At 48.4% G+C, this 26912-nt stretch overlaps 1 long non-coding RNA gene across 1 annotated transcript in view; it reads left to right on the forward strand.

Moving 5' to 3' along the window:
* Positions 1–1744: 1744 nt before the first annotated feature.
* The window catches only part of LOC142851077 (uncharacterized), a 45017-nt gene continuing 19849 nt past the window's right edge, over positions 1745–26912 (forward strand). The window contains exon 1 of the long non-coding RNA XR_012910735.1: positions 1745–1945. This is a non-coding gene — a long non-coding RNA (uncharacterized LOC142851077). The remainder of the gene's footprint in view (positions 1946–26912) is intronic.

The following is a 26912-nucleotide window of genomic DNA, read 5'->3' on the forward strand; positions in this document are numbered from 1 at the left end:
GCCTGGATAGAGCCAGGTGTCCTTGTGAGATGCGGGGCAGGGAGAGGCTGGGCACCCAGAGAGAGGGTATCTTGCTCTAAGGAGAGCTGACCTGAGGTGAGAAGGGTGGACCGGGCAAGGGCCCGAGACAGAGTGTTCTGAGTGGAGCTGGGGCTGTGGAGGTGGGAAGGGGGTACACTTCAGACATGCTAGCCTTGTCAAGCCCCTCTCGCCTCCCACCCTCACCATGGTGGACCCCACTGGAAGTCTGTAGTGTGCCTTGAATCCCAATGTCAGTATTTTCAACCTTCTTAATGTCGCAACCCTTAATACAGTTCTTGTGTGGTGACCCCCCAACCATAAAATTATTTTTGTTGCTTCTTAACTATAGTTTTGCTACTGTTATGAATCTTAATGTAAACGTCTGTGTTTTCTGATGGTTTTAGGCAACCTCTGTGAAAGGGTCATTGGACCCCCAGGGAGTTTGACCCATAGGCTGAGAACCGCTGTTCTACGGGGAGTTAAAACAAAATAAAATGACCCCCACAAAAAACCGAACCCCCAAAAACAGGGTCTTGTTAGGTACCCCATGCTAGCCTGGGATTTATGGTAATCCTGCCTCAGCCTCATAAGTGCTGGACTTAGAAGTGTGAATTAACCATGCCTAGGAGTCGGTGAGTGATATTTTACCAGTAAGTACAGTGAGGAGAGTGTCTTTGTGCAAGTTGGATTTGCACCAGTGTGTGTACGGGCATGTGTGTATGTGTGTGTGTTTGTATGAGAGAAACGGAGATCTCGTGATGGTGTGAAATCCTCATACGGTGTGTACGATCTCCACATTAGGGTTGAGATCTTTATGTTGGCTATGAGATCTCCATGTTGTATGGTTTTGAAAATCTGGACTCATTCATTCATTCATTCATGTATTCATTCGTTCATCAAACATTTACTTTATGCAAGACCTAGAGATGCAGCCAGTGGTGGTGGCGCACGCCTTTAATTTCAGCACTCCGGGGGCAGAGGCAAGTAGGTCTCTGTGAGTTTGAGGCTAACCTGCTCTACAAAGTAAATTCTAGTACAGCAAGGACTGTTAAAAAAAACCCTGTCTCAAAAAGCAAAAGAAAACAAAGCAAAAAAAAAAAAAAAAAGCAAGCAAACAAAAAGAACTAGAAATGCAAGGATGAAAGAGAGAGAAGCACAGTCCCTTCCTGCTGTGACCAGGGGACCCTTATGACTTAGGGTTCCTGTCATTTGACAGTTGGTGCTACATCCCGGCGTCCCTTTCTATTTCTTAAGTGCCCTTCACAGCCTATTCCCTCACAGTTTGCAGAGAGCAGCTGGGAAGAACCAGCTTCCCGGTCCACTGACCCCAGCCAGGAGGGATGGCCTCAGTCAGCATGGGAATGCAGCTTCCACTCTCACACACGAAGAAACCGACGTCCCCCTCCACAGCCCTCCAGACTCTTTCTTCTTGATCAAAGGCAACTTAAACCCTGGGCTTTAGGTTTCTTTCCAGTCTTGCCCTCCGCAGGTGTGAGGGTCATCTACTAAGTGGCTTCCATTCTGTGTTCCATCCTTTATAGAAAACTGAAAGTATTACCCCAGTTACTGGCTCTGTACCTACCTCGTGGTAGGGTCCCTCCACTCCCGGGTCTGTGGTCCCCTTGTAGCCCCTGGCCCCTCCCCCATGCCCCCTTAGTAATTACCCCGCGCGTGGTGGTTCCGCCCCTTGCATCCCTCCAGGCCCCTGGCCCTGGTGCCCCCGCTCAGACCCCAGATCCCAGGCGACAGTTTCCTGTCCTAACACCCGCTCTTTCCATGACACAAGAGGAAGTCAGCTGAGCTGGTTGGGTTTTCCATGCCGCTGCTCGGTGGAGGCCGAGGTTGGGGAGGGGGGGTGAGCCCCCAGGCCAGTGTCAGAGCCTCCGCGGGACAGACGCGCGCCCTATTGTCGGGGCTACACCAGGTAACCTCCCGAGAGCTGCTCTGCTCCACTGGTTTGGACCACTCCTCAGTGATCCCAGACACCTGTCCTTTTGGAAAGGGTAGTGGAGGGAGTTGGCAACGGAACACTAGGAGTGTGGGGGAAAGGGGTGGAGTCGAGGGTAGAAGGAGAGCTGGGAGGGGGCTAAAAGTGCTCAGTAGAGCAGTAGCTGGAATCTCCTTCTGTACTTGGCAGCCTTGAGCATAACCTGTACAGCCTGGCTTTCCAGTTTCCCTACACAGCTTCGGGAGTGCGCTCCTCCTGGCCCAACTTTGCTTCTTCCCTGGGAGTGGAGTGTGTGTGTGTGTGTGTGTGTGTGTGTCCTACTGTCTGTGTGAGGGAGGGCTGCTGGCCCTCCAGCACCTGCCGTTTGAAGTGTGGCCTTTGCTCTGGGACCTTAGGTGAGTCCTGTCATGCTGGAGTTCTCGGTTGGTTCCCGTGTACCATGAGGATGACCCTGAGACCTGCCTGTGGAGATGGATGTGTGTGTGTGCCAGATGCCCTCAGAGGAGGGGCTTTCGCTTTCTCTGTTTTGGGGACCTAGAGGATTTACATCTTGCTGGTGGGAGCGCATCAGCTTGAACTTTTAAGCAGGAGTAGAGAATTTGGAAGCAGGGTACTTTTCCTGGGCCCCTAGAGGGGCTAGCTCTGCTCCTTACTGCCTCTGTTGGGACAGGACCATGTGGTGAAACTGAATCACTTAATGAAGCAAATTACCTAAATCCCCCGCGTGTGATGTGTTGAAGAAGGCTTCCCTGTGATATGCCCCCAGGCTCAGAGGGAAAGTCGAAGAATCCTTGGTTGTAGGTTTTCCATGACAGCTTTTACAGTTGGGTAGACACAGACTTGGGGTCTAGACACCAGTCTATAATCTGTGTGGGATCTTAGGCAAGTTACTCCCCTTTCTGAGATCCATCTTCTTGCACCACTGGGCTTCTGGAAGCTTCTGTGGTGCTGACAAACAGGGCTAGTGAAGCACAAAGCACCCCTAGTGTGAGGCCAGGCACCCCAGGCTTGTCCCATGCTGTCCCACAAGGGGTGTTATGTGGAGGCTGTTGGATGAAGGGGCCAGCCTCCCCCCCACCCACTGTCACTTTCCCCACAGCTCCAACTCATGCTTTCTTTCTCTTATGAGTGACATTGAGCTTGTTTGACCACAGGGTAAACATTTGAATGGAGAAAATGTGCCTCAGGACACAAGCCCATTTTTCAAATGGGCTACCTACTTGACCAGAGTGGTTAGGTGAATTTCCCAAGGTGCACAGCTCACCCATAGTGAGGTTTGAAATGTACCTCCAGGCCGCCTAGCAGGCAGATGTCCCTTTTTCACATGCCACTTGACTTTTACTTCAGGTGAGTGCACCCATTGGACAGGAACGCTTGTGGGTTATAGTAGAGATACCACTGGGGGACCATAAGACTGCAGACTCTGCTATGGCCTTGGTCTGGCTGCCGTCTATAAAGCAGGTGGACATACAGAGCCTGGGGTGTGAGGTGGACTAACACACCTGTAGGAATGCACCTAGTGGGTCCTCTAGATGGTGGAGAGCCTGATGGGGCAGGGCGCAGTCCTCACTCTTAGAGTACTGGACAGTCCCAGCCCCTTTGAGCGGCATTGTTCCTGAAGCTACTCCTGCCTCTTGATCACCCAGCCTGGGCTTCCTCTCCTAAGTACCCAGCCTGGGGCACAAAGCCTGCTCTTGAACAAATGAATGTATGGGTGGTAGGGGATCATGCAGCATGGGCACACACAGCAGCCTGGACCCTGGGAGTCCCCGCCAACGTGGCAGTCTCTCCCAGGAAATTAGGATGGCCTGTGGAAAGAACCAACCTGAGGGCACTGTAGGAAAGATGTAGCCATTGGCACCTGTGTGGAAGTCAGGAAGGTGGAAGGGGTTAGGTGGCAGGATGGGTTTCCTGGGCTGAGGGAATAGTGAACAGAAAGACTTCTGGGTCCTGTTAGGTAGTAGCCAGTGTGGGACAGGCGAGAAGGGCACAGATGAGAAGGACACAGGTGAGGAGAGGACAGGTGAAGAAGGGACAGGTGAGGAAGGCACAGGTGAGGAAGGCACAGGTGAGGAGGGGACAGTTGAGAAGGGCACAGATGAGAAGGACACAGGTGAGGAGGGCACAGGTGAGGAGGGCACAGGTGAAGAGGGGACAGGTGAGGAAGGCACAGGTGAGGAAGGCACAGGTGAGGAGGGGACAGTTGAGAAGGGCACAGATGAGAAGGACACAGGTGAGGAGGGCACAGGTGAGGAGGGCACAGGTGAAGAGGGGACAGGTGAGGAAGGCACAGGTGAGGAAGGCACAGGTGAGGAGGGCACAGGTGAGGAGGGCACAGGTGAGGAGGGCACAGGTGAGGAGGGCACAGGTGAGGAGAGGACAGGTGAGGAGAGGACAGGTGAGGAGGGCACAGGTGAGGAGGGCACAGGTGAGGAGGGCACAGGTGAGGAGGGCACAGGTGAGGAGGGCACAGGTGAGGAGAAGACAGGTGAGGAGGGGACAGGTGAGGAAGGCACAGGTGAGGAGGGCACAGGTGAGGAGGGCACAGGTGAGGAGAGGACAGGTGAGGAGGGCACAGGTGAGGAAGGCACAGGTGAGGAGAGGACAGGTGAGGAGGGCACAGATGAGAAGGGGGTAGGGTTGAGTCCTAGCTCAGCCCTACCAGCTGTGTGTCTGACGTGGAGGCTGTCCCTGGACCCCAGTTTCCCTGAGATACAAAGGACCTTTTCCAGCTGGTCACTGAGATTCCTCAGTCTATGACCTCACGGGGTCAGAGGGTCATTTAGAAAACTGGTCAGTACCTGAGCAATCTGTGAAAGATTTCTTAAAAGGACACGATGTTGAAAACCATAATACTCTTTTGAAAGCTCACTCACAGGGCCAGAGAGATGGCTTAGCTGGTAAATGCCCTAGCTACCAAGCCTGACACCCCAAGTTCCATCTCAGAAACCTACATGGTACAGGGAGACGAGTGGCTCCTGCAAGTTGTCCTCTGACCTCCTTCCCTGAACTCTCTCACCTGTCCCACACTGGCTACTACCTAGCAGGACCCAGAAGTCCACGCTTCCCTCAGCCCAGGGAGGAGTGATGTGCACACACCCAAACATATACAATAAATTCATGTGACTTAAAACTGGGTAATAGTTTTAAATGGTAGGAGGCTCATCCACAATGTCTCCTTAGAGAAACTTCCTGGGTGGGAGGAAGGGTCCCATGGAAGGGTATTTCAGCCACCCAGAGGGAAGGGAAAGAGCAGGAGAAACAAAAGGGAATTCCAGCCCTGCCACGCTCCAGAGCCATCAGAAGAGGGGACAGCAGGCCTCAAGTAATCCCAGCTGTTATGGAGGCTGAGGCAAGAGGATACAATTAGTGAGACTTTTTCTCAAAGACAAAAAGTGCGATGAGGGCCTAGGATGGGGCAAGCGATCCTTGCGCTGAGCAAAGAAAAAGATAAAAGGGCAAAACACTTTGGGACACTGATGTAGATGTGGCCAAACTTTATAATGGTTTGTGCATTGTCATCTGAGTCAAATACGTATGAAATGTGTAGCTAGACAGGTTTCTGTAGCCGTAGAAAGGATTTTGCAGAATTCTGAATTAAGGATGATGCAATAATAGTGGGGTGGGCTTGAAGGATGTGGAAACAGGCATGAGTGTGGGCAGGTGTTTGTTTTTGTGGATGGATGATGCCTACATTGTTTAATTGTTTAATTATTTTCAAAGCAAATATCTTCCAGAAATCATTTAGAGATAACTTACAAGGCATCTGCAGAAAAGCTCTTAATGAAAATAGTTGGTGTGTTTGTGCAATTGTCCAAAGCATTTGCGATCTTTACAGAGTGGTTTTCCTTGCTAAAAAGAATAACTCATGCTGAGAAAAGTCAGCCAACACAGTGGAGCACAAAGTAAAAAGTAAGTGAAACTGCCCACAATCCTACCATCCGCGCGTATAACCACTGCGAACGTAGTGGGCCATATGTAAGTTTGTCTCTCTTTTTTCTGTTCCTAGTTACAATCATTACATTAAGTTTCAAAGTCGGCAGCATATATAAACGATATATAACATAATCTTTTATATTTGTATCACACACATATGCATACACACACAAGTATACATAAATATGTAATTTTTTTGCAGTGCTGGAGATGCACGCAGGAACTCACATGTGCTAGGAGAACACTCTTCTGAGCTATAGTCAAGCTCTCATCTAACCTTTGAACCTGCCTTTTCTTTTGGCTTAACTTGTTTGTTTGTTTGTTTGTATTTGTGTGTGAGTGCAGCTCTGAGGATAACTTGTGAGCTGGTACTCACTTTCCAATTTGTTGAGAGAGTTTCCCTCTTGCATTTATTTCTGAGACAGGGCCTTCACCATGTAGCCCAGGCTAGCCTCAGCCACACAGGGATCCACCTGCCTCTGCCTCCCGAGTGCTGAGCTTACAGGTTCGTGCCGCCATGCCCTGCTGGCAGGGTCTGTCTGATTTCTGCTGCACTGCATATTCCAGGCTAGTAGGCCTAGCAAGCAGCCACTGATTCTCAGGTCTCCTCCTCCCGTCTCACTGCAGAATGCTGGGATTATAGACGTGCACTGCTCCATTTGATTTTTGACTTTTGATGTGGGTTCTAGGAATAGATTTCAGGTAATCAGGTTTGAGTCACAAGTGATTTTTACCTGATGAGCCATCTTCTCAGTTTGAATCTTGTGTACACACACACACACACACACACACACACACACGGAGAGAGAGAGAGAATTGTCCGCACACTCTGTCACCTAGCTTTATCCCCAGCCCATTTATGACTCTTCAATAAATGTCTGTATAGTACCTAATACACAGACCTGATGTAGAACTAATCCTTATTATTGGACATTTATGTTTATTCTTTTGTGCTTAAAATAACTATGCTATTTTTGCACAATAATTTTTCAAAAAGATCAAAGGTCTCTATTTCCCTTAAACAATATTATTTCAATCAAAGATTCTGATGATTTTTAAACAGCAAAAATTTTAATATGTGATATGAATGGTGATATCCTGGGCTTACTTAAAAAGGGGTGACCTGAGTAGGTCTGTAGCCACTGCTGGGAATCATTGAAGCCATCCTGAGCATCCCAGGACAGTGAGGAATGGATCTATCTGGGGATGACTTTCAATCAACCCTGATGGCACAAGCCTGTAATCCCAGCTACTCAGGGGGCTGAGGCAGGAGGATAACAAATCAAGGCTTGTCTGGATTACAAAGTAAGTCTAGGCCTAGCTTGGACTGCATAGTGAGGCCCTGTCTTTAAAAGGTGGAAGGGGCGCCTTTAATCCCAGCACTCGGGAGGCAGAGGCAGGCGGATCTCTGGGAGTTCGAGGCCAGCCTGGTCTACAAGAGCTAGTTCCAGGACAGGCACCAAAGCTACAGAGAAACCCTATCTCGTAAAAACAAAAAACAAACAAACAAACAAACAAAAAAGGTGGAAGGGGCCGGGCGGTGGTGGCGCACGCATTTAATCCCAGCACTCGGGAGGTAGAGGCAGGCGGATCTCTGGGAGTTCGAGGCCAGCCTGGTCTACAGAGCTAGTTCCAGGACAGGCTCCAAAGCTACAGAGAAATCCTGTCTCGAGAAATGAAAAAAGTGGAAGGGAATACATTTGCATATGTTGGGATGAGGGAGGGAGGGAGGGACAGGTGGACACTTTTTCTGTGGCGTGCTGAGTGGCAGACTGCAATTCCCTCTGGTCATCACCCCTCTGAAGGTCGAGGCTGTGGTCTGTCAGCAACGATAGGGTGAAGCCTGTGAGGAGCCCTTGCCTTGGCCTGGGGTGGTGGGGGGGGACTCAGTGTGGCACGGAGAGTGGGACTCAGCTCAGAGCTCCACACTTCCCAGCACCCAATCCTTCTGGGAGGTCCTGTGTTACTGACTCGAATCTCTCTGTAGTTCATGGTTGTGTCTCGCTGGATGTAATGGGTGATGCAGAAATATATATCTATTGGTTTTGCATGTGTGATATTCGTGATGATGACGATGATCGTGGGGGCAGCATCAGAGATGATGTCAGGAGGATGATATCCTGAAAATGGTGCTGATGATGGTGATGATGATGGTGAGGATGGTGTTGGTGACTATGACAGTTACAATGGTTTTTATGGTGCTAGGGGTTCCAGGAGGGCTTGGCTGGCGCCGAGGTGGACATTTTAATCTTAGTATTATGACTTTGTCTTAATTTGCCCTAATTCAGTACACTAGAAAATGAATACTAAACATACCAAAGTCACAATTTATACACGTGATGCAAATTTTGTTTTTGAGTCAGGCAAGGCGACACAAACCTATAACTTGAGCACGTGAGAAGTGAGGCAGGAGGATTAAGAGTGGGAGGTCATTCTTGGCTATGTAACCAATCTGAGTGCCAGCCTGGACTACAGGAATCTTTCAAAGAAACATTTTTGCTTTATTTTTTGTTGTTGTTTGAGAGAGAGAGTTTTGATAGTGTTTATTGAGACCACAAATCCACTGAGCTGATTTGGCCACCACAGAGTGTAACGATGCTAATGCCTGGAGACAGGAGTAGAAACACTGGCTGACTCTGACCGTCCAATAGTACCAGAGAGCGGAAGCTTACCATTCCTGCGACTGACATCACAGATGTGCAACCACGGAGCTGGCACTTAGGCACAGCGCCCACATAAGAGAAAACTACTTAAATATAGATGTGTCCAGAGAAGTGCATATACCATCACTGACCAGGTGACTTCACAAACAGGACACACCTGTGTGAGCAGAGTTCACAAGCCCCACTGGGTGCTTGTATCCATGCGTCTATTAGTCTTTTGACGTGCTTGATCTGTTCTTGAATTTTCTCTGAATGGTATCAGCCTGCTTGTATCCTTTTTCTTCTGAATCTACCCGTAGTATTTTGTGTAGGGGGTGTTCTTTCTCTCTTTCTGCTTGTATAGTATTTTCACGCACGGTCAAACAACAGTTGGTTGATACACTCTACCAAGACGGGTGCATGTGTTGTACAGATGCACAATATTTACCCCGAAGCTCTGCTGCCACCCACAGATTGTACATCACAGAGTAAATAGGGCTTTCAGAGAGCTGGAGATCGGGGAAGGTGTAAAACACACAAAGCCACAATGGCGAGGAAGACAGCGGCATTTCTGCTGCAGAGTGGCCTTGAGGGTGGGGCGAGCCGTGGGCCGTTGGTCCTGGTGATTGGCTTCCGTACTGCGTTTTGTAAGGTGTGTTCTCAGTGGTGCCTCAAGGCTCAGCCCTGGCAGGTGGTGGCAGTACCTCTCCTTAGGCTAGAAGTGAGGGAAACGAACCCAGGCTAGAGGAGGTGACTCCAACACCCCACGGAGAGACGGAAAAACCAAGGTTTGAGCTCAGCTGTCTTCTTCTTACTTGGGTCCAGCTGCCTGGAGACTCTAGGGGACCCTTGCCTGGGTTCAGGAGCTCTTTTGTGTTTCCTTCCCTGGGGACTTACGGCTTAGGGGTTTAAGCCTCCTCCTGAGAAAAATTTAAAACTTGAAGGTAACCCCGCCCTTTTGACATAGCCCAGTACATTGCCTGCTGGATATGAACTGAGAAACAGAAAAAACCGTAAAGACAGCAGCAGCAACAATGGCTTTATAAGGTTCTAAGTGGGTTTATGGTTTTATGTTGAGCCACATTCCTCGCTGTTCTGGGGCCCTATGAGTATTTTTAAAGGAAAATGAATTTCTTTTGCTGTTTTGGAGTGAGACTCTGCCTTCCCCTGAATATCTTTTTATTTCAATTGCAAATGAGGACGGTCCTTGCTGCCCTGCCCAGGAAGAACATTGGTTACCCTTAACAACAGCTCCTGCCTATTGGAGTCAGTTGCTGATGGTGAATTTTTACCTTGGCCTCTCTAGTCAATGTCAGTTTCACAACAACAAAGATGGCTAGGTAAACTTTGTTCCACTTCCTAGGGAGGTGAGGTGGCCCATCTGTGGTCATGTGACAGGTTAAGGAACCAACAGGGACCCAGGATGCTGATTCTAAGCCCCGGGGGTGCCACACTGGGCACTGCCCACTAAAGGAAGTCTTCTGTTAGGACACACCCAACTCTGCGGCCTTGCAACATGAAACGTAGGTTAGGAGGGCCAATCATGTTGGGGGATGTTTCCTAGACACACAGCAGGATGGTCAGGTCAGTGAGAGCCCTTGGCTCCTTTGTCTGGCCCTCTTCAGGACAAGGCTGGGTGAGGAGGCTGGGGGTGAGGAAAGTAGGTGTTGATGGAGAGCCTCAAGACATGCTTGATCTAGATGCCCCGTGAGACCTCAGGGTTGATTCACCTCTGTAGCTTTCTGTCTTCTGGGAGACGGCCCCTGGCCAGCCTGGCAGCTCCTTTTCGAATGAGGCAGGGGCACCAGAAACTACCTCTTGGAGAATCCTTCATGCTGAAAAACACTCAGTGGCCTTGAGGGTAGAAAATTGCTTTGGGGGGGGTGTCCATCAGCCACAGGTTTCTAGTTGTGGGTTACTCTGAAGGGAGGCTGCTGGGGACTTGTAGAACTGCTTTTGTGTTGTGCCGGGTTTAGAGACCTGGGGAGGGGGATGATATCAAGTCAGACAAGGTTGACTGTTGGGAGCCACCCAGCCCGTAGCTCTTTTCTGCCTCTTCTGAGGGCTGCCTCAGGCTGGGGACATTTCTAGGTTTCCCTCAACCATGAGTGGAACCTTAAGAGTCTGCTTGCATTCTGGGGTTCTCCTAGCTGCCTGGCAGTCTGAGTGCAGTGTTGCCTTTTTTCTACATGGGAGGCTCGGTTGTGAGTCTCGGGCCTGTTCTGCCCTCACACCCAGGCACGGCTCTGTGAGAAGGGTGGGTTTGTGTTTTCTTGGTTTGCTACAGAAAACACAATTGCTCTCTGCTCAAGAAACTGCCAAACCCTGCAAGCCACCACTTGTTCTCCCAGAGGTGACAACAGCCTGCATTTCCATCCCCTCCCCAGTGCTGTGCTGAAGCATCCCTGGGTCTGGCTGCTGGGACCTGTTTTATTCCTGTTCAGGGCTGACAGGCACAAGGAAGCCCCCAAGGTCATGTGCCTGGGACATCAGATTCTGGCCCCTGGGTCCTTTCTTCCTGTTATCCCCCAGTCTCAGCCTTCCTTGTTGCTGTGACAGCAACAACCAGAAAAACCATGCTAGAGGAAGTTAATATTTTCTAGTACTTTCCTTGCAGCGGCCACTTAACCTATTGTTCCCCATAGCCCTTGAAAGCACAGAAAATCTCATCTGGATGTTAACACTTCCGTTCGTTGTCTGACCCCAGAGAATGTGTGTCCTTCCTGCTCATCTTGTTCCTTCTGGGGTACATGATTTTATTATTTAAGATAGGATCTCAGGTATTCCTAAGCTGGTCTTTGACTTGCTAAATAGGCTAGGAGGTCTTTGAACACCTGACCCACCTCCTTCAAATCCGGAATACTGACTGGGATTCCAGAAATGCACAACCGTGCCTGGCTCAGGGTCTAACTCAAGGCTCGTAGACACTCGGCAAGTACTCTGCTAGCTGAGCTATCCCCACCCTCGCCACGTTTCTCAACCACCAGCTCAGACTCCAGGAGTAGACCATTTCTGTGCCAAGCCAAGGTCTACCTCCAGCTCCTCAAAGGGTGAGCCAAGCACAGTGGGTCTCAAGGGCTAGCCCCACACCCTGCTCCAGCTTCAGGTGACAAACAAACCTGAGACACTAGAGAATTTGAGGAGCCAAGCAACAAGAGGAATTGGGACCACAGCTTGGTCTGCTGGAGGGGCTGGCCCGATCTGTTCTGAGAAGTGTTTCTTCCCCTGAAGCGGGGCCCCTTTTGTGGTACTGAGGCTCGCACGCAGACCCTCATATGTGCTGGGCAAGCGCTCTACCACTGAGCCACACACCCAGCCTTTTATCTTTTTACCTTTTTTCTGGAGACAGAAGCCCACTAGTTTTCCCAGGCTGGCTTTGTACTCTGTGGCTCAGTCTAGTCTCAAACACGTGATTGTTCTCTGTGGGCTCCTCAGGGCTGGGATTATAGGCCTGTGCTACCAAATCTTGTGTGGAGTTTTTGATGTTCAGCGCCTTTCCTTTGTTTCAAGAGTCTTAGGGCCTGCTACATGTGGGCTTGGGAACTATTGTCTTGCTCGACCAGATAGAACTCTTAGGGTATCCTGTGGGCACCAAGGGGGTTGGGACAAGCACCCCAGGTTCTCAGAGGAAACAAAAGATCTATAAGTGACAGATAAATGGTATAGATTGTTTATCAGCCACACGCAGCGGAGCGGATTCCTCTCCAGTTTGCTCCGACTGTGAGAAACAATTCACTGATTGTTTATCTGAAGGCTATAAAATAATGAGCCTTACTTTCTGTGAGTAGTGGGCAATGCGGCTCAAGTGGGAACTGCAGAGACCGGCAGGTGGCTCAGCAGGCAGGCCCCATCTTTCTGTGACTCTTCTTTGGCGCGGATACACCCTAACCCTCAGTTCCTGTCGGTAGTAGACTCCCTGTCCCTCATAGACCCGAGGACCTGGAGTTCAGTTTGCTTTCTTTGTTTGCCTTTTGAGACAGGGTTCATGTAACCCAGGTTGGTGTAGGATAACTTTGAACTCTTGATTCTTCTGCTGTGTGGCCTGCATGCTAGAATTTCAGGCACGGTCCACCATATCCTTCATAAGCTTTCCTTTCTTTTTCTTTCTTGAGATAGGATTCTTATTTATTTATTTACTTGAGACAAGGTTTCTCTGGAATATGCTTTGTAGATCGGGCTGACCTCAGACTCGGAGATCTGCCTGCCTCCCTAGCACGGCTATTAAAGATGTGCATCAGTACACCAATCCAAACCTGGTTTTCTTAATGCCATTTTTTTTCCCTAAAAGTTTTCACTAGCCCTTGGAAAAAGTTTGAAACCTACATATAGGAAAATGATTACTGATATCCACATGGCCCCAGGTCACTCTCACTACAGTGCCCACTGTCCCCCATGGTCACTCTCACTACAGCGCCCGCTGTCCTTCACGGTCACTCTCACTACAGCGCCCGCTGTCCCCCATGGTCACTCTCACCACAGCGCCCGCTGTCCCCCTGGTCACTCTCACTACAGCGCCCGCTGTCCTCCACGGTCACTCTCACTACAGCGCCCGCTGTCCTCCACGGTCACTCACTACAGCGCCCGCTGTCCTCCACGGTCACTCACTACAGCGCCCGCTGTCCCCCACGGTCACTCTCACTACAGCGCCCGCTGTCCTCCACGGTCACTCACTACAGCGCCCGCTGTCCCCCTGGTCACTCTCACTACAGCGCCCGCTGTCCTCCACAGTCACTCTCACTACAGCGCCCGCTGTCCTCCACGGTCACTCTCACTACAGCGCCCGCTGTCCTCCACGGTCACTCTCACTACAGCGCCCGCTGTCCCCCACGGTCACTCACTACAGCGCCCGCTGTCCTCCACGGTCACTCTCACTACAGCGCCCGCTGTCCTCCACGGTCACTCACTACAGCGCCCGCTGTCCCCCTGGTCACTCTCACTACAGCGCCCGATGTCCTCCACGGTCACTCACTACAGCGCCCGCTGTCCCCCATGGTCACTCTCACTACAGCGCCCGCTGTCCTCCACGGTCACTCTCACTACAGAGCCCGCTGTCCCCCTGGTCACTCTCACTACAGCGCCCGCTGTCCTCCACGGTCACTCTCTACAGCGCCCGCTGTCCTCCACGGTCATTCTCTACAGCGCCCGCTGTCCTTCACGGTCACTCTCACTACAGAGCCCGATGTCCTCCACGGTCACTCTCACTACAGCGCCCGCTGTCCTTCACGGTCACTCTCACTACAGAGCCCGCTGTCCCCCTGGTCACTCTCACTACAGCGCCAGCTGTCCTCTACCGGGCTCTTCAGCTTCCCTCCCTTTCAAGCTTTACCCTCTCCCTCTCTTTCTCTTGCACTGCAAAGGCAGCATGTTCCTTTGGCAAGAACTTTTCTTGTTTCTTTAAGCTAAAAAAGGAAACCCTTCTTCCCACCTCCCTAGGTAACCGCCGTTTGAAGATTGGAACCGCTTCCTCCTGTCCTTTTTGGAGGTTTTAAAAAGCACATCTTTCCCCAGTCAAGAGCCTACTGTGCCGCGCACTCTGGGCCCAAGTTTGCCATGCAAGTGTGCAACACAAGCATTCCCCCGTTGCTGAAACAGCAGCTCTCGCATCTCCCAGAAGGGCTGCCGTGCACAGGCCTGGCTCTTTGCCGGCCTAGGGTTAGGGAGGCAGGTGGCTGCTGCTTGCTGAGCCTGCAGGTGAGGAGGCCTGGACAATCCTGCATGTCCCCCCCAATACACACACACACACACACACACACACACACACACACACACACACACACACATCCTCAGATCATCTGAAATTGCCAGGAGTTATGGAACGCACCTATAATTCTAGCCCTCTGCCAGGATGATCTTGAGTTCAGGTGAGCCCCTCTCTCACGAAGTTAGCACACCAACATTGCTAAGGAGCACACGATTCAGAATCTGCTCACCAAGTAATACTTTCCTGACTTCTGATATTTTGTTTGTTTGTTTGTTTGTTTGTTTATTTATTTATTTATTTATTTATTTATTGTTTTCTGAGGCAAGGTTTCTCTGTGTAACAGCCCGGCTGTCCTGGAACTTGCTCTGTAGACCAAGCTGGCCTCAAACTCACAGAGATCCACCTGCCTCTGCCTCCCTAGTGCTGGGATTAAAGGTGTGCACCACCACCGCCTGGTGACGTTTATTTATTTATTTATTTTTACTGTTTAAAAATCACTTTATTTTTTATTTTATTTTTTTATTGTTTTCATAAATAATTGAGCTATACATTTTTCTCCACTCCCGTCTCTACCTTTTCTCCTTCCTTTCTACCCTCTCCCGTGACCCCTATGCTCCCAATTTCAGGAAATCTTGTTTTTTTCTTCTTCCTATGTAGATTAGATCCATGTATGTTTCTCTTAGGGTCCACTTTGTTGCCTAGTTTCTCTGGGGTTGTGGTCTGTAGGCTAGTTTTTCTTTGCTTTTTGTCTAAAATCACTTATGAGTGAATATATATTATATTTGTCTTTCTGGGTCTGGGTTACTTCATTCAGTATGTTTTTTTTTCAAGATCCATCTATTTGCTTGCAAATTTCAAGATGTCGTTTTTTTTTTTTTAACTTCTGTGTAGTGTAAATGTACTGCATTGTGTAAATGTACCACATTTTCTTTATCCATTCTTCCATTGAGGGGCATTTAAGTTGTTTCCAGGTTCTGGCTATTACAAATAATGCTGTCACGAACATAGTTGAGCACATGTCCTTGTGATTACGCATTCTTTGGTTATAGGCCCAACAGCGGTATTGCTGGATCTTGAGATAGATTGTTTCCTAATTTTCTGAGAAATCACCACCCTGATTTCCAAAGAGGCTGTACCAGCTTGCACTCCCACCAGGAATGGAGGAGTGTTCCCATTACCCCACATCTTCTCCAGCATAAGTTGTCATCAGTGTTTTTGATCTTGGCCATTCTGATAGGTGTAAAATGGAATCTCAGAGTTGTTTATTTTAAAAAAAAGTCTCTATATTTTTCTGGCCGATGCTGTCCTGTTAGTTTTGAATGCCTTATTGTCATGGGTGGCGTTGGCTTTGTTTTGAAAAAGAACCTCGTTAGGTTTCCAAGGTCAGCCTGGGACCTGTTATGTAGCCCAGGCTGGCATGAAACTTGCCATCCTCTTGGCTCAGCCTCCTGAGTGCCGGGATTACAGGCTGGAATCATCGTGCCCCACTGCTGTTGCTTTTCACATGGAACCTTAGTTGAGTACATTTCCCAAGTTATTAACAATTTGGGCAGATCAGAGGTTTATCGATTGCTTATCTGCCTACTGACCTTAATGACAGTCAGGCTTCCCTCAGGTTGGATTTTCAGTTTCAGGGTGGGAGGGTGGTCTCTGACTCTATAAATAATTTGGGGATAAATCAGCTCCTGCATAAGACTGCTTTCCTAAATTTGTTTGGGACTCTGCCCCAGCTGGTCCAGAACTCACTCTGTAGACCAGGCTGGCCTCGATCTACCTCACAGACCCACCTGCCTCTGCCTCCCGAGTGCTGCGGCGTCACTACAGCCCGAAGTCTCTGTAGCTCTCGGTATACACTGTTTACTGATTTCTCAGAGGGTTGATATCTCTGTTCTGCAATTTAGCATCTGGTTCATCCGAATTAGATGATCATTTGCATTACTTATATTGTTTGAGAATTGAAAGTTTGCATGTGTTGAGTGGTTGCCTACGCGTGTTTTTGCCGAATTATCTAAAACTGTGCTTTTAAATCAAACTTTATAGTATATTAAAAATGGCCTAAATCCACATCATTTAATAACTACCAGCCAGATTCTGCTACAGAATATGAATTATTAATTTAAATGTAGAATTAATCCATTTAAGCCTTCAATTTAAATCTAAATTTGCATATTGCGCTATGGCTAGTGGCTGTTGTCTAGGGCAACACAACAATCCTAAGTCTTTTGCCTTGGTAGGTAGTGAGGTCTCAATGGGTGACTTTTATTGATTTGTGTGAGCTCTTTACTATGGATATTCATCTTTTGTCACAACTGTCACAAATATTTTCCTCAGGTTGCTATTTGACCTTTACTTCAAAATGTTAGGCAGCCAAATCAAGTTATCTTTTTTTCTGTTGTTGTTGCTGTGGTTTCTGATGCAACCTTAGGAGTTTGAAAGGGTTCTCTGACAGAAAGCCCTGGTAAAGGTTTTCACCAACTTTATGCAAGTCTTTCTGTGATTTTTTTTCTTACCCTCTTTATCCCTGTAATCCACCCAGAATTAATTTCTCTGCATGTATGAAGCACATGTGTCTGTCTTGCAGAGAAGATGGGCTCCATAAACATTGTCTTGGATGGTGTGCCCTGCTGTGGCGATCAGGAACCAGATAAGGGGATGAAATTTAATGGCACATAAAATACTGCTGTTAAAAATTGATATAGTTTTACATTTTGTTTGTTTGCTTGTTTGCTTTTTACTTTTACTTTTGGTTTTTCTAAGACAGGGTTTCTCTTTGTAGCTCTGGCTGTCCTGGAACTCTGTAGACTAGTTTGGCCTCAAACTTACAGATCCATCTGCCTCTGCTTCTCTAGTGCTGGGATTAAAGGTGAACATCATCACTGCCTGGCTAGGTCTTTAAATTTTAATACTTATGAAGATTTAAGGTATGATTTTTATATTGTATTCATTTATTTTGCATTGCCTGTGTGTGACTTCCAAGAGTGAATTCTCTTCTATGTTTATCTCCAGAGTGAAAATCAGGTCCTTAAACTTGGTGGCAGGTGCCTTTACCCCTGTGAGGCATGTCATCAGCCCAGCTTATGAAGAGTCGAATGACCTAAGAAAATGACTGCTGTAAATTAAATATATATATATATGTGTGTGTATATATACTTATATATACATATTTGCACATCTACGACAGTAAATGTGTTTAAAGGTGCTATGAAAAGGTCTGGGTTATATTAAAGGGTGGTGTTCTTGTCTGGCATGTATAAATAAAGCTCTGGGTTCAATTTTCAGAAACATGTAAACATGGAGGGGGCAGTGAGTTGTTACTATTAACATAAAAATTCCAAAATAGTGATAGGAATTACCCCAAGGTGTTGGTTATTTTTTCCCTGCTTCTCAGCAATAGTGTGTGCATTGTATGGTTACAGCACTGGCAAGAGCAGAAATATTCTTAAGGACCGACCGTGGCTTGCCCTCTCTAGCTCTCCACAGCCCTTCATCACCTAGTCAGTCAGACTTCACGCGGCGGAGGAGAAGGACACTGGGACCCTCCTTCGCCTCTCACAGGGTGTGAGTCTCTTGGGTAAGCCAGGACTGTCTTCTCATTTCAAAAATAAAAGTAGTTATGGCTTTGCCCTGGGCCATGTGGTTAATCATGCAGGCGCACATACAGGATATGTATGTACAGAATGGCATGCACCTTCAAAGCACACGTAAAGAATAACAGCACAGAGTTTTAAAAGCTGTGTGTTCCCACACTTCACCGCGTCCTGCTCACCTCACTCCTTAAATGCGTCTGCATCCGTCTGGCTGTTTGTTCCTTTCTTTGCTTTGTGAACTGGATCGTACCTTAGACATTACTATATGAGTGTAACTCTTTTCTCTGCTTTCTGATAAATCGTGAGTGGCTTTTCCTGACGGCCCGCGAGGACGTGTCCTTTTCTTTAGCATCACAGTAACTGTCCACATCTGGGACCTGCTGTGGCTGGTTTGATCCTCCTTGTACTTGTGACTGGCTCTGCTCCCTTGTTCGGGGCAGGGGGCACAGGACCTTAAGCTGCGTTCTAACAGGATGGGTGCCTAGGGGGAATTCCACCTGTGCTTTTGTTGGAGGGACTGGGCAGTCAAAAATCTGAAAGACAGCTTTTAAATAGTTCTAATTAAACCCGTAGACATTATAGGAGACCCTTCAAGGCCGCACCTCAATTCTAGATGCCACCTCTGTTTTTAACTTTTACTAATAGTATAGGTCTAAAATATAGAAGTGTATTTTAAATATGAATTTCTTAGTTGGCGAGGAGCTTGGACAGTTTTCTAGCCTGGAGAGCTAGCTCTTTTCTTCACTCTCAGTCCTATGCTCCAGTCTTTCCCCGGCTGTCTTTTGCATTGTTCTTCTCTTCCCAGTCGATTTACAGGCGCTCTTTATGCATGGTGGCTGTTATTTCTTTGTCTTCTGTTTGCCTCACAAGTATTCTGTCAGGCCTGTTGACTTGTTTGCAACTATTTACTTGTACGATTTTCCCACTGCTCATAGATTGCAAATTTTAAGTGGTCATTTTTTTCTCTTTGTAACTTTTAAACTAAAATATAATCTTTAGCCGTACTCTGTAAGGGTACTTGTGTTCTAGGGTATGTGTGTGGAGGTCAGAGGGCAGCCTTTAGGAACTAGCTGTTTCTCTCCTCCCACCTTTACATGGCTCTAGAGACTAAATCCGGGCCACCATTTGCAAGGCAAGCGTATTTAGCCGAGGAGCCCTCCCTCCAGCCCTTCCTTTCAGTTTTTGTAACATATTTGGGATGGACTTCTACACACTGAAATAGTAAATATTTTCCCCATGGTTTTTCTGGGTCCTGTTTTATTTATCCAAAAGTCTTTAATCTAGCTGCATTTTGTTTTTAGTATGGTGTGAGATGTGGCTTAATTTTATCAAGCTATCTTTGAGGCTTTTATTTTTTTTCCATAGGAAAGAGAAATTGCTTCAAAACCACTTTTTCAACATTTCTTTCTCCCTGTGGATTAGAAATGTATTGCAGAAGGCTGGGATACAACTCAGTGACAGAGGGTCAGCCTAGCAAGTTCAAGGCTGTGGGTTCAATTTGCGGTATTGGGGGATGGTGAGGGACAGGGGAAGAGAGGTAGGGAGAGTTATCCTACATCTTTGGATTTTTTTTAAGTGATGTGAATTTTCTCTTGTGGATTCTCTCTCTATTAATTAATCTGTTCCTAAAATGGTGGCTGCAGTTTTCGCTTCCTGTAAACTTTACACTTAACTGGGCCCTTGATAACGTAGAAGGCCATTATTGTTATTCTTTCATCTCTCCTGACTATAGAAAATCACCCTGGATTGATTTATTCGTTTCTTTGTGTTTTAAAATTATATTATATATGTGTTTGTATGTGTATTGCTTCAAATAGAGGGCAGAGAACAGCCTGCAAGAATTGATTCTCAAAACAATAGCAAGAAATGTTTCTCCTCTCCACTATGTGTCCTAGGGATGGAACTTAGGTTGCTGGACTTGGTGGCAGGCACCTTTGCCTACTGAGCCATCTTTCTAGCCCCAAGTATATTTTGTTGTGTATACTTAAGGGTTACAACAGAAGGTTGTGAGACACATACAGATAGTATGTGTAATAGTCACGGCCATGAACAAGTGAACAGATCTATCACCTGGTGTGTGTGTGTGTGTCTGTGTGTGCGTGCACACAAGTTTGTACATGTACATACATGATCAGCAGTAGTTGCTGAAATCCATCCAGTTGTCAAAACATCCAGAACAATACAGTGAGACAGACATTTCTAAACTTACAGATTGGTTTGAAGGGAACCGGCAGGCTTACAACACTGAGCCTCTCTAACTAGGATCTGGTATCTGACTAAAACTTTGTGCTCAGGGTCTCAGCTCCCTCACTAGTAAAGAGGGGATCAGGTTAGAGTCCAAGTTCTGTTCAGGTTCTATCTTGAAAACAAATTAGCAGTAAGAGTAATTGCTGTTCTAGGACTGAACAGCATACAGGACACTGGCTCACAGACATGGGGCTTGCAGCCTAGAATGCTCGCTGGGCTTTCTAGAATGCTCTCGGGGCTTTCCATGCACAGATTTGACTTGTGTCAGGACCAGGGAAGAAACACCGTGTGAACATGTTCCCGATTTGTGTGCAGAACTGGACGTACAGCTAAGAAATTAGACGGGTGGAAGAGGGCTGTGTTAGCAGCACTGTCGTCGTGTTTGTGGGGCCAAAACCTTTCACTGTGCATGTGCGTCAGATGGGGAAAAGCCTTAGACTGAAGCCTCGGCTAGCCTTGAGCTCACTATCCTCCTGCCTCAGCTTACCAAGCATGTTAGTACAGTCATATGACATCTGGCTGTTTATTATTCCCAGCAAAAAAATAAAAAACAATAGGTGACTTTAAAAATAAAGAAAAATAGTAAAAATGAAATTATGGCAGCACCTGTAATCTAAATGTTCAGTCCATACATCTCCTTTTGGTGTCTTTCTATAATTAATAGTCTTAGCTGGCATGGTGATTCGTGCCTTTTATCCTAGCACCCCCAATGCAGAGGCAATTGAATCTATGTGAGTTCAAGGTCAGCCTGGTCTACCTATTGAGATCCTGCCTCAAAAATGTTTTTCTAAAATTAATATTCTTGCTTGGCATGATGGCATTCTTCTTCAATTCTGAGACTTAAGATACAGAGACAAGAAATCACTGTCACGTTCGAGGTCAACCTGGGTTGCAGTAGCGAGCCTCGTCTAAAAAAGGAAAAAGAAACAAACAACAAAATCAGAAAACAGGTCTCTGGGAGGGGCAGGAATCTGCCTAAGGTCACACGATGAGTTAGAGCTGGGCACTCTGTGCTTTGTGCTTTTCCTTGTGGGGATGAGGGCACTCTCCTACCTGAACAGTGCTCACCCAGTGCCAGGCTGGGTAACCAGAGAGTCTTGGGAGTGTAGAGAGAGGGACTGCCCCCTGGGGCAAGCAGATACCACATCCTGCTGAGGTGGGCCTCTTGGATGCCCTGACTCTAATCTCCACAACTCCTCATGTTGCCTAGCACCTGGAATCAGCGGCCCTGGCTTCCATCTTGATTGGATTTCTGTCTGGGACCAGAGCAGATGATCTCAAGTGCCCATGAGCATCCCCTATACCCCGCCGCAGCTCATTCTTGTAGCACGTTAGCCAGAGTCTGCCATTCTGCATGTCCCTCCTATGGACATGTGACCAAGTCAGTGTGTGAGGGGGTGGGGACTGGGGGCTGGCAGAGGTTACGGTGCCAGCGTAGTTAAGGGCGGAGTGACATGACAAATAGTGTCATTTTCACTCGAAACCAGAGGCCTGTTTCTATCTGGCACCGAACTCCACAGGGCAGGCTGTATAGTCCAGACATAGGCCCACAGAAAGCCTGAACAGCCAGGCCCAGTAACCTAATCTGAGCTGCCCCTGACAGGCAACTCCAATGCGCAGGCAGGAAGCCAGGGAGAGAAAAAGATGGCTCCCAAATCACCTGTGGACTGGTTCTTACCCACGAATGCCAGGAATCTGAGGCCTAGCATGCCATTTCTTTCTGTGGGATTGCTCTAGTGAAGGCCTAACTTTGCCCAGAAGCCAACTCCTCATCTCTTCTTGTGTTTGGGGTGGGGTCCTCACTTGTTTCTGTAACTCGGTCATTGTTGCCTACTCCGGACTTCCTTTCTTCCTTGCAAACACAACCTTTTCCTTAGGGACAAAACTCTGGCGTATAAGTGGAGGTCAAAGGACAGCTTGCAGAAGCCAGTTTTCTCCTTCTATTGTATGGGTCCTAGGGAGACTTGGGAGCAAGCCTCCTTACTCACCGAACCATCTCGCTAGTTCCTTTATCCCATGTATTCTGACCCTACCCAGGTGGGCAGCTTTCTCTTGGATGTGATTGTTGGTGGAGTCCGGTAAACTGCCAGGCTGCCTGACAGCTGCCCAATCCTCCTTGGAGACAGTTGGGGATACCTTTGCTCTTTCATCCAGGTTCCGTGTTTCTCAGGGTCCAGTGCATGCCTGGGGACTTATCACCTGCAGGTCTGGTCCACCTGTCACCCAGAGAGTCGGGGTGGAATGTTAAGAGGGCTTCACTTTAGGTGGGTGTCTCTCCTCCCCCACTGTTACCCCCAGCCCCACAGGAAGTGGTTCTTTCTGTTTTTCCCCTCTGACACCCAGCAAGACTCTGCATGCACATTCTCCCATGTTGAATGTGGGTCCTGTTGCAGGCTGGGCATTAGCCAGCAGGTCCACAGGAAGCCTCTGGAGGACTGAGCTTTGGAAAAATGGGTGCAACTTTGTGGTTAATGTGCTAATCATATTGGTAGATGCCAGTTGTAAAATTATTTGTATCATATAGAAAAGGACAAAAGAACGCCTCCTGCAGGTTCGCTGCGAGGGCAAGCCCCTGTGTGCTTCTGCGGCGTGTCTTTCAGCATGCATTTCTATGCACACGCAGCAGTTTTAAACAAGGAATAGCTTGAGGGAGCGTGTGAGTTAAGGCTGCTATCCCAGCCAGCTTCCTGTACTGGGAAATGCAGCAGATGTACCGTGCCTGCGGGACGCTCGGCCATCTCCTGGCCCTTCTCTCACTGGCCCTTCTCTCACTGGCCCTTCTATGACAAGTGAGCATCCTTGCCTTTATCTTGTGCACCATGCTATGAGAGCTTTGCCCTAAGTCTCCAGGCCAGGGGTTACTAGGTCACGGCGATGAGCATCACAAAGCCAAAGGTACTGTTTCCTGTGCTGTGAGCAAGTTCTGCTTTAGGTGGGGGGACAAGCTGAGCACAGTGGGTATCTAGGGTGACTCCCAGGCCTGCTTGAGTCCCCATGCCCCATGCCATCTATGTCCTCTGTCCAACCCCTTTCTCCTGGATCCTCTCCAGCTCAGTTTCCCCCAGGGACAGGGCCTGCCCTAACTGTAGGTAGCAAGTATCCGAGAGAGGGCAAACTGAATGACAGCCATCTCTGGGTTTGGGACGATGGGTCCTGGCCTCTTTTGTGTTGCACGGCTTAGGCTTTAGTTGTAGCTTTGCACTGTGACCCCTCTCAGACCTCTGTGGATTGTAAGTGGGACTTGGATACTTGCTAAAGTATGCCGCCACTTGAGGCTTTGGATCGAGAGGACATGGAACACTGCCAGAGCACTACCACCTGTAGTGTTGATCTGAGTGTGGGCACTGGGTGGCCGGGAGGAGGACGGAGCTTTGCTGCCAGCACTGTAGTCCCGGAGGAAGCTGCAGCCTGGCTTCTTTATTCAGCAGCTTGCAGAGTAGATGTCTATTATTCACCCGGCGTCAGGCACTGCTCCTGGTGGCTTCAACAATAAGCAGAATGGACAAAATGTTCCCTACTGATGTGTTTCTGATGGTTAAATTTGGGGAAACAGGCAGTAAACAAGATGTTGTGTGTCAGACATTAGTGGAGGAAGGAAGGGAGGAGGTGTGCATCTCGGGGAAAGCCCCTGGGTTCCTAGAGAAGAGCATTCCAGGAGGAAGGAGCCGCCTGTGCGATGACCTAGGGCAGGATTTTGTCCCAAGTTTTTGCTGGTAGGAAGGCCAGTGTAGTTCCAGTAGTAGGAGGGAGTGGAGCAGTGGGGCCTTGATTTCAGGGCCGCTATCATCTGGAGGAGGTATGGGAAATACACCCAGGAAGCAAGGGCAGGAAACAGGAAGGCCAGGCAGGAGAGATGCTGAACCCAAGCGAGTATTCCCAGTCCTGGTGAGAACTGGAAGGTGAGGGATGAAGACTTGAGGTGACTCAGTGGATTTGGGGAAGATACAGAACCTTGATTGGCAGTGGGGGTGACCCCTTTTCCTGTGCCTGTGTTACACCTTCAATGGCTGACTGGGGAGTGTGGCTTTTGTCATAAGAGAAGTCCCAGCTGGGGACAAGTTGGTGTCATTACTGTGGACAAGAAGGGTGTGGGGCTTGGTACTCTGTCACTAGGATCATGTGACATCACTGTGACTTCTTTCCCTTTATCTATGCTTCAGCGCAGAAAGACAGACATTTGTCTGAGCCCACCCAATGCTGCCTGTCCCCTGCACCCCAGCCTTCTGTTTTTAGTCCCTTGTTGTCTGCTGTGACTTTTTGGAGGCTTCTATTTTGGGCTCCCTCCAGCCCTATTGGCAGAGGAAAGAGGCTAGGAGCCATTGATAACCTGTCCAAATGACAGGTCTGAAAAGTAGGTCGCCCCCAAGCCTGGAGCTTTAACACCATGTCTGTCATTGACCACATATCCAAGTTTTCAACAACGACCTCATGGGTTATAATATGTGGCTCTGGTCATCCCATGGTCCCTCCTCCCTGGAGCCATGGTAGATGAGCAAGCAGTAGAAAGGGCTTGTTCATCTGCCATGGCTCCAGAGACAGCCCTGCCCTGGCTGGCAGTAGGAGCGTCCATTGCAGGCACTGGGACAGACAGATGGACTGGCAGCATCCCTAGTGTCATATTTCACAGGACAGATTGACAAATCCAATCAGCCTGTGTGAGAATGCTCTGGGAACATAGACAAACATGGGTCAAGAGTAAAGCACAACCCATCTTTTAGAGAGTGTGTGTGTGTGTGAGTGTCTGTTTGTGTATCCGTCCATCTATCTGTCATGCTTTGGAGATCAGAGATAGCTTGTAAGTGTGGTTCTCTCCTTCCCATGTGGGTCCTGGGGATTGAACACAGGTCAGACTTGGTGGCAAGTGCCTTTACCTGCTGAGCCATCTTGTGGGCCCCTACAGCCCTTTTTGTTTTGTTTTATACAGTTACATAACCACTACCCAGCACAAGAAATAGAACATTTCTTCCTTCTAGAAGGTTCCCTGGGCTCCTTTCCATCTACTAAGAGTACAGCCTCATTTTGTCATCACTGTTGGTCAGCTTTACTTATTCTGAATTTCAGACAAAGGGAGCCAGGGAGTGTTTGTTCTTTTGCATCCGGCCTCTTGGGTTTATCATTCAAATGTGGATTCACCTGTGTTTTTCATGTATCATGGTTTGCATTGTGCTTTTTTTGTTTTATTGCTCCAGTGTCCCATCGCATCAATACACATTGATTTTGTTCTGAGCATCATGAAGGCCTCAGTGGAAGGTCTGTTTTAGAGCGTGGCTGCCAGGCTGGGCACAGCTTGTTGAGTGAAAGAACGGGTGTGTACCTGTGTTCTGACCATTAGTGGAGTTTAATCAAGGCTGGATTTTAACCATATAGTAGTCATGATGTTCATGGACTGCTCCTCATTCTGGGAATCTCTGTGAAGACCATGCAATCACCCATGAAGACCTCTGGGCCCACAGTATATTCCCCCTGGCAAACTTAGTCTAGAACATGGCCCTTGCTCTGGTAGGCCCATAGCAGTCAAACAGCGGTCACAGCCCTTGTCCTCCATGCTGTGATGTGACCCCTCGGTCCTTCCCTTGGGAGAAGGAATGAGGACCCATCTGCAGCAAGGAGCCTAAGACAATACTTGCAATACTGGACATGCCCAGGCCAGCGTGAGGAGACTGGATCTCAGAGCTTTGCAGTGTGCCCATGGCCATACCACTGCCCTTTCGGGAGGCCTTGCTTCCTATGTCTGTGCTGATGGACCCTCGCTTGCCTTTTCCAGAGGTGGTAGTGGGAGTCCATGGGAAGAACAAACACGTTGCAGTGCAGGACGGCCCTTTGGTGGCTGCTGGAGCCTAATTCTGCCATCCCAGAATGGCTTTTTGCTTGGGGAAAAACTCAGCTCAGCTTGCTACACACACACACACACACACGCACTCACGCACACCCCTCTGCCCTGGCCCCTGTCTTTGATGGTAACATGTGAAATCAGGAAGCGGCTAGCTCTTGAGTGAAGTTGTATCGAAATGAATCCATCAAGACAAATGGGATCTTGATTTTCTCTCTGTTTCCTGGTTACAGTTTCCTGAGTGGAAGCGTAGATGGTGACAGCATGCTTTCAAGAGAAAATGAAGTGAGATGGATGTTGGCATGAACAGAAAGTGCGAGTGTTGGCCCAGACTCTTGGTGTGCGGAATGGCTCCGCCTGTGGACTTGTGATCTTCTGCCTCCAAACTCTTAAAGAGCCACATAACAAAATGACGTAACACACATAGAATGACTCCATTCCTGTGCTCCCGACAGCACTAATTAATTAATTATTAATCGCTGGGCTTATTTCTGCAGGGTTCAGATATAGCTCAGACCTTGTGACTGAACTCACCAGGAGTGGTTACTGTCGCTTCGTCCGGCATCTTTGTGAGCTCTGCTCTGTGCAAAGTGGAGGCCTGGCAGCTTCTGCACATAGGCCCAGGTCTTTGTTTGGCTCATTTTTAGCTTTCATCTGGACTGTTCACCAGTCTGGATTTGAGAGCCCAGTGACACCACTGTCAGAGAGTGCTCATTAGAAGCTCGTGTGTTGGGACACGCCTAACACTATAGTTGGTGTCCTGGCACTCAAGAGGATGAGGCAGGAGGATCATGAGCTTCTGCCTGGGTCACATAGTGAATCTGAGGACAGCCTGATATATTTGACAAGGCCCTGGAGAAGGGGGTAGATTGATTCTTCGGTACTCACTCAACATTTTTTATTAAATTTATATTTATTTATTTGCATGTATGTCACAGAGAGAGAGGGCAGGGAGACCATAACGTACGGCCTTGTGTGTCGTTCCTCAGGTACCGTACAC

This window comes from Microtus pennsylvanicus, chromosome 5 (genome assembly GCF_037038515.1).
Source record: "Microtus pennsylvanicus isolate mMicPen1 chromosome 5, mMicPen1.hap1, whole genome shotgun sequence".
NCBI lineage: Eukaryota > Metazoa > Chordata > Mammalia > Rodentia > Cricetidae > Microtus > Microtus pennsylvanicus.